Below are 17612 nucleotides of genomic sequence, written 5' to 3' on the forward strand. Positions count from 1 at the left end.
TTTTCAGTGCTTAGGCTTGTTTGCACACACACACCATTACAATAACCTGCAACATTAGAATATTAGGGTAACAGTCCAATCGTTTGTCAAGGGGCTCTTTAGGGCTCGTAAATATGTCGCTGTGTCGGGATTTGTCATCGCCACAAAGGTTCGCTCCTTCTATTAGTCATGAAATATAGTGAAGCTGCAGCACACAGTGTGCGTGCGTGCGTGCGTGCGTGCGTGCGTGCGTGCGTGCGTGCGTGCGTGTGTGTGTGTGTATTACTGGATAACACAGTGGAAGCTTCATCAATTTTGTTTGCCAAAATTTGTGTTCTGGCTTTCCCTGACAAAATGAAGACACATACAGTGAATGCATGTTGCATTTGTTGCGTGCCCCTTTTCAATATGCTGTCCAATTTCATCCTGGTCAGTTTTTATTCCCTTCCACTTACCACACACACATACACACACACACACACACACACACACACACACACACACGCACACACACGCACACACACACACACCCACACACACACACACACACACACACACACACACACACACACACACACACACACAAAGATGCTCATTGAGACAGAGTGTTTCTACGAAGAAAGATGATGCCATTGAAGATGATGACAACTCCCATCTGACATTTACTAACCTTTTGGGCAGAGAAATGGGGATGGACGAAGGGAAGAGGAAGAGGGTGTGTGCATGTACGTGTTTTGTGCGTGTTTGGAGGCGAACGCATGACTTTGCTGTTTTCTATTCCTTTGACCATCATGTTTTGCTCAAAAGCTTTTGTTGCTGTATAATTCTTTTTTTAGGGTTGAAGTGATGTGCTACTTGAATTGGACAAGTGTGTCCGAGAAATAAGAAGCTGTGTCCAGTCACTGATGATTTATGTAATATTTCTTGATTAAAAACAAACCCACATAAATTTCCATGTGGTGATGCGTGATGTATAGGACATATACGTCTATTGGATAAGTCCTAAAGGTTTTCCACGGATAGGAATAAAGTACACAAACAGGCAAATATTTCATTATTTTGTTCTAAGCGAATGGAAACTGTAAATTCTACATCAGTAGAATCAAAATATGAAAAAGAAATTAAAATAATACACAATAAGCAGCAATCCTGCATAGATATTTTTACATTTAATAATTTGTTTTATGTTAATTTATATATTTTTTTGACTTTCCTTTTGGTTCTTCCAGTCAATGAGTCATCATGATTCATGATTCATGTAGCAACTTTTGTTGAATGCAATATGTACTGTATGCTCCAATGTTTCTTTCTAAAATGAATATATGAGTGACTCCGTGTCCTTGGCAGCATATTAAATAAATAGGCTTCATGTTGAAAATGTATTCATCCAAATGCAGACAAGGTATTCCAAATGATATAGATATGATAATGCATTTGACAAAACGTTGGTAACATGAGTGCCCATTTCTTGTATCACACAAAAAGAGAAAGACCCTAGGTTCAACATGCGCAATGCCTGCGATGTGGCGCCTGACATATTTTCTTTCAAATTTGATACATCATTGGATTGCCTGGAAAAATGCACACTGTGCACTCATGTTTGACTAAATGTATTTTACAAAAACTAAACCATTGAACTAATTTTAAATTTACTTCAGTAGACATCTTGTTAAAATCAGAATTAATCAGAATATAAAATGATAAGTCACACACGCACGTACACACGGTAGATATAGACCCATAACTATCTAGCAGAAATATTAGGCAGTTATAGCTTAGACAAATGGCAAACTTGAGACCAAGACACATTTACACAACTCTACATTCATTTCCAAGCCTTGTAAGAGAATAATGGTCTTAAATCCCCTCTTCCTATCATCTTGAATTTGGCTGCTCCAAGCGAAATGAGCTTTTACTGTGAACCATCAATCAGTGACTAAGCTGTTGAAGTCACATGGCGGTGACGTGAGCACAAGTGCCAATAAGGAAAAAGAATCTTGCTAAAGAGTGCTCCGGCTCCTTTACCAAGAGGGTTCGTACACTTATCTAGCAATTTGTTAACTGATTTTCAATGATATGAATGATACATTGATTTGAACTAAGGAGAAAACTTTCTGTTGTTGCCATGGTGACCTGGTAACACGATTTAAAGTTCGATGAATATATGGGGTGAAATAAGGGTTCAGTATACATCCATACATTTTCAACTTTTTTTTTCTCCATTGAACCACAAAAACATGACACAACGTGTGTCTCCTATTCAAGATTATTTCCTGACTTTTTCTCTCCCCTGGTATTTAATTCAAAAGAGCTCTTTGTTCTCTTCCATCCTGTTAAGCAATTAGTTAACGGCAAACACTGTGAGCTCGCCGTCAAGCCGCCGTGTGCCGCGATCGCTTGAGCGAGTTAACCACCATCAGTGGAAAGTCAAACGTGCGTGAGGGGTCAATTGGAAGACTGAGGAAGAGAAGCAATGATGAAGAGTAAATGGCAGCAGTGTGGAGAGAGAGATTATGTACAGAAGAAGTGGGATTATTATCTTGATGGATAAAAGTCTGTCTTGTCCTTTGGTTGTTAAGAGATGAGGAAAGTCAAATGGAGAGAAGACATGCCATGCTAGTAATCTATTTGGATTGGTGAACTATATTGGGAGACACGGATAACAAGAAGTTAGACATCTATTGTACATTCAAACAAACACATGAACGTGTTTTGCAATTATTAGTTACTCTACTTTGTTTTGAGATTAGGTTTAAAAAAAAAAACATTACCACAAATAAATCATGGGTATTACGATTTAGTATGTGATTTCTCAACACGAGGATTAATTTGGATAACTGAAATAATTTATTTTGCTCAATGTTCTTTATCAGTCAGCTCACCCCAAAAAAATGTGAAACAACAAATTGAAGCTTTGTTTGACTAGAACACAGACAACATAGCACTTGCCGCATCTCAGATTCATGTCCATGTCTTTAGGCATTGCCTAAAGCATGTTGTACAATACTGATTTTTTTTTTTTCATACAGACACATGCAAGAAAAAACACCCAGCGGCAGGAATTTGAATCCATCTCCTGCATTCCAACAACAATATATAGAAATAACACCGAAACAAAGCGTTCCCTCAACTCTCTCGAGGCTGAAAAGTGCAACGCTTCCAGCACGAGTAAGCTGATCTCCATGACTGCACTTAAATGCAACTGAACACACTGCCAAAATCAATAAATCACACATGAATTTGGTGATTTTGTAAATTGACTTTTTTTCTGAAATTACCATAATTTTAATGGTAATTATTTTTAAAATAAATTTTTATTTTTAATTATAACACATTTTTTAAACATTTACCTTATTATTCATACTGCTTTATTACAGAAGGATAACAATGTCCGAGTATGGTTTCAAACTAGGGTTAGGTAAGAAAGTAGGGTTTTAAAGAAGGGTTAAGGATTCAAACTATTATTTCAAAGATTCAAAGGTTTAGGGTGTCAAATTCTGATTTTATAGTAAGCCAATTGTCTCAAAGTAAAGTTTAAAAGTAAGGCTTTAAACTATGGTTAGGGTTTAAAAAAGCGTTTCAAAGTAGGTTCAGTGATTCAAAGTTGGGTTTAAAAGCAGGCTCCTAAGTGTGCTAGCCCAGAACTTACATTCAGTTTCAAAAAGGGTGGTGACCCTATCATAGTGACCCTATCAATATTTGGAGCTTGCTTTAGCGAGAGTGTTACCCAGTCCATTTCAATTTTCCGTATCTTAAAAATGTTTTGACAGCACTCATCTAATATCAAAAACTGCACTTCAGGGTTGGCAGGCTGAGCTACGCTGCAACATAGTGCAACCAAGATCATACATGTAGTTTCCAATGTTTTATCCACATGCACACTGCATTTGTAATACTACAGCATTTATCTCGTGATGGCGGCTACACACGCCCGAGCGTGCACACACGCACGCACACGCTTCAAGAGACACATTTGGGATGTTGCTTCTACGCATGAATGCTGCTCTTCACTGTTGCTGCTTTAATAATCGCTTTTAATGAGTATCACTCAGATATTCCCTTTAGCATCTCTCTCGGTCTCTTATTCTCCCACCATAGGCTCTTCTTCAGATTCTGTCACACATGTCTGGCTCAATATTATTTCCTCTATCTATAGCTGAGCTTCCCACTACATATTATATTACATATTATAACCGGTGATGTTGTCGTATTTGTCTGCTTTTAATAAATTTCAAGTGTGTATTCTATTTCAGCTTCTTTCTAATGACCTTTGTTGGGGCAGCTCCTTTTTTTTTGGGGGGGGGGGGGAACAAGAATCTAATATGGCCTTTAAACTAAAGAGAGTCTCCGTTTAAATGGTGCTCCAAATATTTCAAAATATATTCACGGCCACACAGGTACACGTCCTTTTGTGATGCGAATAAATGAGTCATGATGGCGTGGAAGTGAGATGTTTGCAAAGCGCAGCATTTTAAGTGCCTTGTCATGTGGACAATCATGAATGATGTCCCACCTTCAGCGGGGTAAAGGTCACTATCATTTCTTTCTGCCTGAAGGGGAATGAGTATTGATGGGGGGGAGAAAAAAGAGACATTTTACTGTCACGTGGTACAAGGAGGCTCATTAAAAGGTTTGGCTCTCTTTTTGTGTTTTCTGTATCAACGACATAATGTACAGGTTTGTCTGTTAAGAACATGGATCAAATATGACATTAACATCACACAAATTCAAGATTTGTAAGTTTTGGTTGATTGTAATCTTATGTCAAGCTGACTTTTGGGTCATTTTCACCTAAACAATTGTTGGATTTAATGGCTTATTTGTAATATGTACACTAATATTTAACTTAAAACTACCGTATTTGCCGGTGTACAGGTCGACTCGGTGTATAAGTCGACCCCCTAAAATTCAACGGAAATTTACGATTTTATGAGATATCCTTTGTATAAGTCGAGCTCAATTGTTGCATTATATTAAACTTCAAAATTCAATATGCGAAATTTATTGACGAAATGTGTTCAAATTCCGGGAGGCCGTGCGCATGCGGCTGTTTATAAGCACCGCGGAGGAGATCGCGGCCGGCGAGCTCGCGCACGCCGCCCGGCACCAACGGGAGGCCGGAAATAGCTCCAAGCCGAGCGGATCGGCACTTTATAAGCACCGCGGAGGTGATCGCGGCGCCTCATTGGACTTCCAGCGGCCGGCGAGCTCACGCACCCGCCCGACACATCCGGGAGGCCGTGCGCACGCGCCAAGTGGCCGAAAATAGCCCCCGCCAAGCGGATCGGCTGTTTATAAGCACCGCGGAGGAGATCGCGGCGCCTCATTGGACTTCCAGTGGCCGGCGAGCTCGCGCACCCGCCCGGCACATCCGGGAGGCCGTGCGCACGCGCCAAGTGGCCGAAAATAGCCCCCGCCGAACGGATCGGCTGTTTATAAGCACCGCGGAGGAGATCGCGGCGCCTCATTGGACTTCCAGCGGCCGGCGAGCTCGCGCACCCGCCCGGCACATCCGGGAGGCCGTGCGCACGCGCCAAGTGGCCGAAAATAGCCCCCGCCGAGCGGATCGGCTGTGACTTCCAGCGGGCCGCGCACTCGCGCACGCCGCCTGGTTCAAATTTTCTAAGTGCAACGCACAATGAGATGCATGAGAAACGGCCTTGGTTACCATCACATTTGAAGCGATGAATACGAAGTTAAATTTTATGACTCGGTGTATAAGTCGAGGTCGATTTTTTTCGGTCGATTTTGGATCGAAAAAGGTCGACCAATACACCGGGAAATACGGTATATTACAAATGCTCTCTGTTTGAATGATAATAATAATAATAATAATAATAATAATAATAATAATAATAAGAAGAAGAAGAAGAAGAAGAAGAAGAAGAAGAAGAAGAAGAAGAGTTTTTATGATCTGGGAGGAGAAAAACAAAAGAACAAATGTAATGCTGAGTTGTGTCTCCATATGGATTAATTATGAACTGAATGAAGATGTGTGGATCATTTGCTTTGTTCAAAAGGAGGCTTAAAAATAAGGTGCGAAAAATGTGAACTGGCACCTCTCCTGGCTGTTATGGTGGTACTTTGGTGTGAGATTTTTTTTTTTTTTTAACAAATTTAACATTGAACTTCCTTTGTCAGTATCTTCCATTCCTCTTTACCATCCCCGTTGTCAAAACTTTCCCCCCTCGAATACTCAAACCCTATCTTTATGTACGCCACCAGTGAAAATGATTCTTATTTCATCATCTTCGTGTCTAGTTGCTCCCTCTCCAAGTGACAGAGTAGCATTTATATTGAAAATGACAGAATAAAGATCAATACCGAAGAGCTGTACAAAGGTTACACTGACATCTAGCAGTATCTTACACTTGAATAGTGTACAACTTCTATCTCTTTCTAATTTGCTAAAACTTTGTGATCAGCTTTTATCCAACAGTTGTGTTTTGACTAGATAAACACAAGTTCTGACTTCAAATCTACAAAACGACAGACGGCCCAAAGCAAACTATATCAATTTAAGCGACTTATCTGTTCTAACACCAGATTAATTTTCAACTGAATGCGTATGTCTAAATTATTCCAATATATTCAACAATTTACATAATAGACTCCAAATACAGAATGAAACACGTCATAGTCTACAATTGACCTACGTTAACCCAACAGTAATGTCATAATTAGTGTAAATGTTCATAGAGTGTAAAGAACACTTACAGGCCAAGCGTTCCAATGCACAACAGTGTCTATCAAAAGTGAGCATGACTACTGCGTAGCCAACGTTGTGGCCAGTGGGTGTATGCTTCACGTCACACGTGCTTAATACTCAAAGAAGCTTGTCGCCCACACCTCTTCACGCAACGCGCCTCCGTGCAGCTCCGCGTTGAAAAGCTCCTCGAGTGTTTTTATGGATGAAAGTATGAAGTAATACAAAGACATTCTTCTCCGTTCATCTTGTCTGTCAGTTACGGTTTTGTCCGTCTAGTGCGGAGCTCTGATAGTTTGGTAGCATTAAACGCAACACGACTGCTGGGAATTGAGAGCGCATGCTTGTGATTTGTACAAGAGGGCTCTTCAACAAATTGAGTTTTCTTTTTTAACCCTGGCTGTGAATTTCTCAATTGTCAAGTCAGTCTTTATTTGTATCAAAAAGTCTGCCTACCCCAAGTGTATTGCAAGGAACTGTCTTTATGATGTTTTTCTCTTTTCTTCTGTTTTTCTGTAACAGAGGAGTCGCTAGCTCTACTGTTGTCTACTGTCAAGAAATCATGGCCCAGCAGTCACATGAAGGATTTATGTCATCTTGCCGTAACATTTTCAATGACATGAGGTCTGAGAACATATTTACGTATCATATTCAAGTATATTTTGTATTTTTCACATCCAAATCACCCTTTCTGCAAAATTCCAGCCCGCCTCCTTGTGCCAAGTGCAGTGCTGGATTTGCGCCAGTCATCGAGATAGGGCCCTAAAATAGTGATCAGGGTGGAGTTTTCCAAAGTCACGCCCTCTCTCTCTTTAATTTCAGTTGTTTTTTGTATCCGAAATTAAAATGGACAAAATTAGGCCAGAGATGGATGATTTCTCTTTTCACAGATCATATTGGTCCTGTACTACTATCAAATTATAATGACTAGTTTAACAAAAGGGATTTAAACACAAAACGTTCCCTAATTTAACAAATTGAAATGATATTTGATATATTGATCAGGTTTAAAAGTTACTAAGCGGTACAAAAGTGAAGTTCATTTTCCATTTGTATATGGATAGGAAAATCCCACACCATAGAATAATTGATGATTCACTTCATTGTTTCTTTACAGTCTTTGACAACAAAGACGGAAAAATGCACAAATTAGTATGGACTGTTTGTACTCTGGTTTAGAAAATCAGCTGGAATTTGAAGCACAAGTTACATTTACAAATTTAACAATAACACAAGAATTTGAAATGGTATCCCTATTTAAGTGGCCTGTAAGTGCACGTTTGTGGAGGAGGAAACTGCGTGCATGAGACTCTGCGCTATATTGCAGGTATTTCTGTCGTTCTGCATTATGGGAAACAAAATCTAATGTGTTTATAATTGACTGCAGCCCCTGCAGACTGACTGAGTTTACTGCAGAGATCGCAGCTGCTGCGCCACGGCCCTGCGCATGTGTGTGCACGAGTGTGAGCGTGTGTCTTAATGCATCGAAATGATGTGAGTAAATTCTGAGAAGAGCAGCTGTGAGCAGGTCGTACCTTCAAATATCACAGTGATTTGGCACTCATATATTTGCTTACATGCTTATGTGAGTGGATCGTAGATTGCGCGTCATGATGGAGCAGCACACATTGTCTGCACTTTGCCTGGCTTGTATACATGATCTTTAACATCATTAAATGAGACGTGCGTCTCGCCGTAATATTTTCAATTAACAGGAGCGAGCACAGCGCAAGCACACACAAATATAAAACCAATATGACACAAAGATGCTGAAATAAGAATAATTTTCACTGGTGGCGTACATAAAGATAGAGTTTAAGTATTTGATAAATATACTGTATGTTCTCTCCCTCTCGGCTCTATTTTTTTTCTTCGGTTTTCATTTATTTCTGCTTGTTCTTGGAATTTTTAATCTTGTGTATAAATTGTTTTGTTTTGGTTTAGTTCCGGGCATCATTCTGTGTCTTTGTATTCCTATTTGTTTCACGTCAAGCTGTCAATGTCACCTTTTCTTTGTACTTTTTTACTCTCTACCAATAAGATAAGAACAATGTGCACTTTTGTGTTCTGTTTCTTTTCGTCTGCAGTTTCTTAACAGCATGAGCAACCTCACTCGCAAACAGTCCGATTCTCCTTCCCCTTGTCTAAACTTTTAATAGGAATATATCGTTTGGGAGGAGGATACAGTAATCATATTCTATGTCCCCACTCTGACTTGATTAGTATTGACCTGTCCTTGCCTGATGATGTCAAAGATCGTTAAAGGATGGCCAATGGAATTTGCATTGTGTTGCGTTGTGTCACCAAAGCTTGTGACATCTCAACACAGACAAAGACCACTACCAAAGTTGAACTGTTTACAAAAATGATATATTTGTCAGCTCACACTGTGAATAGCAACAGTTTGTGCAGGAGGCAGAGGCAATAGAGGAACGGCTTCTGATGGAATGACAAAAAACAAAAAGGCAACAATCAGATACCTAAGTCGACATAGCAAGCCTTACTCAAATCACACAAATCATAATGTGGATAATGATAAAAGTTGATCGGACGGAACCATTTCGTGTTCTGGGGCAAGGGATAGGCCACTAAAAAATGTAAATAAAATTTGAATATGTGTGCTGCTACGGTGTATAATTTATAAGGAGGGCTGTACGTACTGACACTTTTCAGCATAAAAAAAAGTGTGAACGCTGCCTTGTAACGTTTGGGGTTGCACAGTTCATGGTCATGTCACGGTGATGTAAATGTACGTTGCGGGTGGACAAAGAGGAGGCTTTCATGCTAGTCATCACTTACTTCATTGAATACTCTTTCAGGTTTAAAAGCTGCTGCGGTTAGCAGGCTTTCTCGGCGTGCATCCTCAAAGGACACATTATATCGTCTCCCTCTCATCCAAGTGCTTTTTGACAACAAATTAACTCCCAAGACACTTATAACGGAAAGAGAGAAACTGTTGTTGTTCCTATTGATTTTAGCTAAGGGGAACGAGAGGTATCAAGGCCATCTCCTGGCCGAAAACAGGGGAAGTGAGGGAAGTAATTAATTGACTCCATGTAATTAGGTTGTTGCTCGGTATAGCTACTTTGGTATCAATAATTAGTCAAGACAAACCTTGCTTTTATGTGTGTTTTAAACTGCTTTAAGGGGGGGGGGGGGGGGGGGTGATTATTCTCTATTCCCAGAGAACTCCAAGACAAACATAAGGCAACAAAACTACCGTACAGAAAATGTTGACTCGGGGAGTGAGCCTAAAAGCGAAATCAGTGTTTAATCCCGACAGGGAGCCCTCAGTCCACATTGTCATCCATCAGAAAGGCTTCCCTAACTTTTTTCCCACTTTTTTTGCTTCACTTTCTTTTCTGATAAAATAGACTGTAGATCAATCTTGTAGACAATCGTCTTGATAGCACTGATTTAAATACAGTGACTGTAATTAGTGCAAATAAATGCTATTTGTCCATCTTACTTTCACGATAATAATGTTTCTTTACGTCAAACGTGCATGACCAAAGGCATGCCAATACATGCGTGTGGCTGTATTACAAAGTAGAATTGGAATTGTGGCAGTGATGAATGCGTGCAATATGTGAGTGTGCCAGGGGCTTGCCATCACGGGTACAGCATGAATCATTAGCATGAGGTTGTGAGAAGAAATGAAAGTGTGATATAAAAAAGTATACATGAAGACAAATCGAAGAAAAGGCAAAAAAAAAAAAAGAACAACGACGATGAACTAAAGAGACAAATGTGCAACAAAAGTGAATATAGAGGTTAGAGCGTTATGGTGGTTAAAAAAACAGAAAAGATTTGAAAAATAAGCCCTTAAACCAATTTTGACCCAGTTTGACCCAATCGTCATTTTTTTCTTCTTTGTTTCTGTTTCTTTGTCTTATCGTATGTTTTCTTTCTTTGCCTCATATAAAACTGCGGAATGAATCGTATGTCCCCCGCCCCCTGTGCATTTATTCGATTCTCTGAAATGGCAAGAAGACCGTTTACCATCTAGACAGCCAGAAGGTGGCTCATTGGTCTGATAGCATCAGTGAGGTCAGAGGATGATTTGAAAGGATCATCTTTAGTGAGCCACCGACATCACAGTCATGGCGGCTGTGTGCGTGTGCGTGTGTGTGTCGATCCGTGACTGTAAGTGATCTGATTCCTCTTGGCTAGGCTGCCATTGTGATAAGACACAATGTCTATCTATGTGCGTGTGTGTATGTGTGTGCGTGTTCTCATGAGGCATGTGTTTCCAGGTAGGTGGTGTGGCCCAAAGCCAGTCCTATTATCAGCTTGTCATACACACTCACATCTACCTGAACACACATGCACACTAACAAACGCACGCAGATGCGCACTAATCTGTCCCTTGATACATGAGCATAAAGTTCTACAGTGAAAATAAGAATGACAATAAGTGAGTCATTGTATTATTCTTCTCTACTTATTTGTCAGTAACCCTTATCCCATTTGTGGCCTTTTATTGTCTCTCTGTGAGCTATTGATAGTACCGCAGCAACATGCTGTAATTTGTTTGCATGTGAACGACAGAGTGGTGATTTGGCTGATGCCACACACACAGACACACACACACAGACACACAGACACACACAGACACACACAGACACACACACACACAGCGAGCGGTTTGACTACCCGGGGTTTAATTCGACCTCAGGGGTCAAATCAGTGATTTGCACCATATTTAAATAAACAAATGGATTTGTGGCTATAGTTTGTCAATAAATATTTTGCAAAAGACAAATTGACTCAAAGGTGTTAGTTAACATAGTAAATGTGTTTTGTTTTGGTGTCTGGGATTCGTTCAAGGTTTTGAAGACACTCTGAATGCTTTTGTTATGGCCATCACATTTTTAACATGTTCAAAATTTAATAGCTATGATAAAAACTTTTTGACCATTAACACTGTTTGCAAACATCTGGCAAACATTTAAAAATTAATGTAGGCCTGTAAACTGTATAATTCCCAAGATTTTTTTGTTTATAATGAATATTACAGTTTCAGTACGTAAACATCTAAAAATTTATGTAGGCCTGTAAACTGTGGTGGTGGCTCCTTTCGGCTTTTCCCCAAAGGGGTTGCCACGGCAAAACACCCGTTTTTTTTGTCCAGATGATTCGCATGAGAAGGGTTTGGCACAGTTTTTATGCCGGATGCCCTTCCTGACGCTCTCTGCATTTACCCGGGCTTGGGACCGGGACTGACATGTGCCCCCCTTGGCTGCATATGGTTCCCTGACCGGGAATCGAAATCAGGCCGCAGGCTGTGAAAGTTCCGCATCCTAACCACTGGACCATCAGGGAGGCCTGTAAACTGTATAGTTACAAAAAATATTAACTTATTATCAACATTAAAAGTTCAGTGCGCAGTGGTCAACTTCATTTATTTTCCTGATCACGTTGGTATTTATCAAAGGAACTCTGATACTAGTTGCACGTTTTAAAAAAAAAATCTCTACAGTTAATAAAGGTTTAATTACAATGAAACTGATTTCATATCCACTTATTCTTAGGATTAAAAAAAATGCTTCAAACAAGGTTAACCAATTCTCTGGGGCACATTTGGTTTAATTAAACAAAAACCAAGAAATCTCTCCCATTCACAGATGGTATTCTAAATCAAGATATAAAAAGATTACTTGACGGTTTGCTTGAAGCAACTCAAGTGTCTGCATCAAGCAGGACAAAGCCACAAAATAAAGGAGAGAAATGCATGATCTTCCATTTTCTCCATGCAGATGACAGTGCTTGAGAAATAATTATTGTTACAACACAAACAATAATCTGTCTTCCCAGCGCGGTCTCCCCTATGTCGCCTTCATAGCTCCAGGCACATAATATACCGGACTGCCTGAGATACATTTGAATATTTCTTTGGCAGGAAATCACATTAGTGGCTATTAAAAAGTAATTATTTGTACATAAATTCCTGGCAAGTTTGAGCCGAGACTTGGCAGATGCCTGTGTGTGTGTGCATTTGCGTGTGTGTGTGTGCGTGCGTGTGAGTGTTGGAGTTCAATGCTAAGTCACTTATTGTGTGATGCAATGCAGTTTTAAAAATAAAAAAAAAAAAAAAAAAGCGGCCACTCCGTCATAAACACACAAACACACACACACACACACACACACACACACACACACACACACACACACACGCACACACACACACACACACACACGCACACACACACACACACACACACACACACACACACACACACACACGCACACACGTGCGCACACACACACACACACACACACACACACACACACGCACGCACACGCGCACACACACACACGCACACACACACACACACACACACACACACACACACAGTTGATGGGTCAGTAAAAGTATATTTCACAAGGCTAGCACAAGCTAATGTCATTACTAATACTTCCTATAACATTGACATTCCATTCATAACACTATCACTGCAAATCAGGAACCGCTGCATAACCCTAGGAGACCCTAGAGAAGAGCTGTATCAAAAAAAGATGGGGCTCAGTTTTAATTGAGGGTGTCAGAGGTATTCATTTTAGCAGAAGGTTTATTATTATGGATTTAATTGCCAGTGGTTTACAACTGCAGTGGACCATATTGAGGGATTTCAAAGAGTTTGAAATACATTTTATATTGGAGGCTGGACCTCTCACTTGTTATTAGGTCAAGTTTGGCAATGGACTCTTTGATAAAAGTTTAAAATTACTCCTAATATTTTCGTATACATTGCACAATGTTTTCTGGGTGCTAAGCTGTGTAGTTAATTGACAAACAAAGGCCGATCAAAAAATACTTCTCAGCCTCAAAGTTGAACCAAGTTGGACATGGTTCTGTTGTGAGGCCAAGTTGGGCTCAGTTGGCGTGACTTTAGATGAGCTCTCCATCAGCCCTGGCAGAGGACCTCATACTGCATGAGACCTGAATTCCAATTCTAAATCTAAAGCTAAATTTATACAAAGTTTGAACGTAATTATTTGATAGTGCTGAGATTTTTTTTCTGCTTGGCCTTTGTCAGTAAACAATTGTTTGTGTAAAGTCCTGCATTAAAAATGTGCCATAGCTACACCGCTCAGTACGGACATGCAGTAACCGTCCAATTATAGGTGGTCATGTGACCCCAGGAGCTGCCACCGTGTGAGTGGGTCAACCGTGCTGATTGGACACCGGGGATGCACGGGGTGACTGAGGCTTCCCACACAGGGACATAAAGACAGAAAGGTGAACAGATGTGCTCTTGCTCCTGGAGAAACCGGTGGCATATTTAGCCGAGCACATATTTTTTGACATGTGTATTCGTCCATTTAGACTAGTCACCAGTCAATCTCAGGACATGTAGTATATTGTAGAGAGAGACAACCATTCACATTCACATTTGACTCCATCCATTCATACAAAATGTATTTGTTTACGTGTAGCGATTGTAGCACTACTTCTATTTTTGTCTGAGTGCCCCACAATGTGTTTGTAAGTTTACGTTGTCATCTTTCAACCTGGTGTTGGAATGACTTTACTTATTTGCGATTTGAGACTCCAATCAGCAATTTGTATTTGCACGCCCTTTGTCTCTACTTTGCTCAGCAATACATGGACATTTTGTCTATACAGCAGGCTGGTTTGTCTTGCTCACGGAGCAACCTTCGTATCATATTACTGCAGAGGCCGCCACATCTGGTGGGGTCGAGTAGTCAGCGCAGTCGGTCTTGGTGCCAGCACACTGCAGATTGACTTTTGGAAGCATCCTCTAAACCTTCACGGGTTTCACTGTGAGCAGAATTAAAGTGCACTCCTCCTTTCAATATTGTACCACAGCAAATTGCTAAAGTATGTTAATGATAATTCTTTATGACTTGACCTATGTCTAAGTATCAAGTAGATTCGGCAATGATAAAGTACATTGTGGCTCAGACTATTTATTGATGCCCAGTTCAAACACTTGACTTGGCATTCAGCAGTGGTCTATTTAAATATGGAACAAGAACTGATCTTAGACCTCTTCTAAGGCTGAATGGTAATATAATGGTAGACTCATCTCTCCTGTCCAACACACTAGGCCCTATTTTCATGCCCAACACAATCCAACACAAAGCGCAGTGTAATTGCGTGCATGGGTAGAGTTTTCACACTTAGAAAGGGGAGTTTGCGCCGTTGTGTCAGTGAGCACAGCCTTGCTTGCGCGCACAGTCATGACAGGGATGGCTGAAGCATAGCATGAGTACGATTATAAGGAACTGCAAACGTCATCTTCCACTCATATTCTTTGTGCCCGTGTAGGTGCGCACTCTTACACAACCTTATCTCAGTTGTTCATTTGTATCTGCCCTCTTGAAACTGTGATGAGAAAATCAATTGAGTTTTGCTGTATTATTAATTGAGGTAGAAAAGTTTTGAGATGATTGATCTTGGTCTCATTTAGTTATATCACAATAGCCATTGAACTGTGTAGACTAACGTCCCCTCTACATACATATTTTTGCCCCTTCAAAAAATATAGTTACCCTCTCTCAAATGCTCAGCGAGTGCAGCACACACAGCAAAGATTGAACAGCAAGTAGACAAGATACAAATATGCAATTAATAAATAATTCTTTTCAATTTCATTAATGCCATCAGCAAAATGGCCAACACCGAGCATTGACAGTCATTACTGTGATTACTTGGGCAATTCAAAGCTCTCGTTGGAATGTGTAATTCATATTCTGCAAAGACAATTGTCAAGCTCTTGAACGCTATCTAATCTAATTCCTCTGTCAGTTTGTATCACACAATCTCTCCCTGAGTTCCTCATCAGGGGCGACAGTGGTCCATTTCTGCATTACCGACACGGATGGAGGATGCTTAGCAATACTTTTCACTCATTATTCATTCATCCCCTCAGTGGCAGGAAACCTCATTACACAAGCCTTCAGAACCTCCCGCAGCTTAAAAGTGAGCTCCGGCGAGAGTCACGCCATCACAATATCAGCTCAACTTATATGCACTTTTGTTACGATGAGACATCGATCCGCATATGCACGTGTCGCAGCAAAATATTAGAAACAGCACACAGTGTGAGTAAATGCAATTCTACATCACTGCAAACTAGAAGCACAATAATAAATCACATTAATACCTCTCTGCCTGTGTCTGTTAAAACTGAACATTATTGTTGTAATAGCAAAAATATTAATGCAGCTCTTGTATTGGAAATATTTACAGTCTCTATGTCCAATCAGAAAAGGGATACTGGGCAGTGGAAATAAACGTCATTTGCCTTTGGCCCTTAAGTTTAAGGGCTTGTTGTCCGCGTGGCCAGTGGAAGCACATATCGTGCAGGGGACAGCAAGATAAGAGTAGAGAAAGAAAGTTGGAATTGGGGAAGAATGCAGGAGGCTTACCAAAATCCCAGTCCAATATAAATGCACTAAGGCGCTGAGGATCTCACGATGGGCCCGCTAAATCCAACTTAATTGACCACAAATCTGAGTACACTGGCCAAGCAACTTTCACAATCCACCTGCACTAAGCACTGATTCTTCTTTTTCCATAAACAATGCTGTGTGTGTGCGTGTGTGTGTGTGTGTGTGTGTGTGTGTGTGTGTGTGTGTGTGTGTGTGTGTGTGTGTGTGTGTGTGTGTGTGTGTGTGTGTGTGTGTGCGTGTGTGTGTGTGCGTGCGTGCATGTGTTTAATATAACCTGTTTCATTAATCTTGCAAAAACACTTAAATATAAATATAGTCAAAGGCCATAAAATGATGCGGTATATTTTCTATTCCTGTAATAGGAACCTTATTGCATCCATTTGAGATTAAACATGCCGATCAACAAGTCGTGTCAAAAAGCACTTGACAATATATTGTAAAGGGCACGCGTAGGACCCGAATGTCTCCATATACATATTCCCTCAATGTGGGCACGCATGCAGATCACTCCATGAAATCACTCCACTTTTTTCGCAGAGGTCCTGCTTAAATGAGATTGTGTTTTGATGGAGAAAGTGATTCATTAATATTCATGAAGACAGGAAAACATCAGCGGAACACTTGACTCTGCCCTCACAGGAAAGACAGGCAGGTGTGCGTGTGCATTTGTGGCGTGCGTGTGTGTGCGTGTGTGCGTGCGTGCGTGTGTGCGTGCATGCAAACTTGGTTTTTGTAGGCAAATTTTGGCTTTGGATGAAATTTAGGCAGATCTAAAATGACATAAAGCTGAAAGATTTAATTGCACCACAGATTTCATTTGCATTGTACCATAATTCTGGTAATAAAGATGACTTGCAATCTGGATTGAATAGATTAGATCAAATTGGTCTCAACACTCAAACACTTCCTTCAACCTTCTGTCTTCCTGTTCCATTGTCACCTTCTCTCATAACAGTGATGGTGTGTGTGTGTGTGTGTGTGTGTGTGTGTGTGTGTGTGTGTGTGTGTGTGTGTGTGTGTGTGTGTGTGTGTGTGTGCGTGTGCGTGTGTGTGTGTGTGTGTGTCATAACTTGTCATTGTCATTTACATTCAAAACGGTAATACATTTAAAGCAGACATGGTGTCCAAAGAGAATCCTCAAGGTGGGAAGCGGCACAAGGAGGAAATCTATCTATATTGCTCAATTGGAACTTTTTCCAGTTTGTTATTCAACATCTATACGCCTGTGAGTCTACACCACTGAACTCATGGATGCACTTGCTGACAATGTAGGCAGTAAACACTAAAAATGCTGCATAAACACCCTTAGTCACTGATGAGCAAGCTCCTCAAAGTCAGACAGCTGCTTCATCTGCTCCACTTGCATAGAATGTCTTCTCACAAGCTTCTTCTTGCACTTGGGTCCACCTCTCTTTGGTGTGCTAGGTGCTCCTGGAGCTAAGGATCGAATACCGCTGGCCAAAGTCTTGCTACTGGCGCCAACGTCAGGAATGGGAGGGTTGGG

This window comes from Syngnathus scovelli, chromosome 6 (assembly GCF_024217435.2).
Source record: "Syngnathus scovelli strain Florida chromosome 6, RoL_Ssco_1.2, whole genome shotgun sequence".
Lineage (NCBI taxonomy): Eukaryota > Metazoa > Chordata > Actinopteri > Syngnathiformes > Syngnathidae > Syngnathus > Syngnathus scovelli.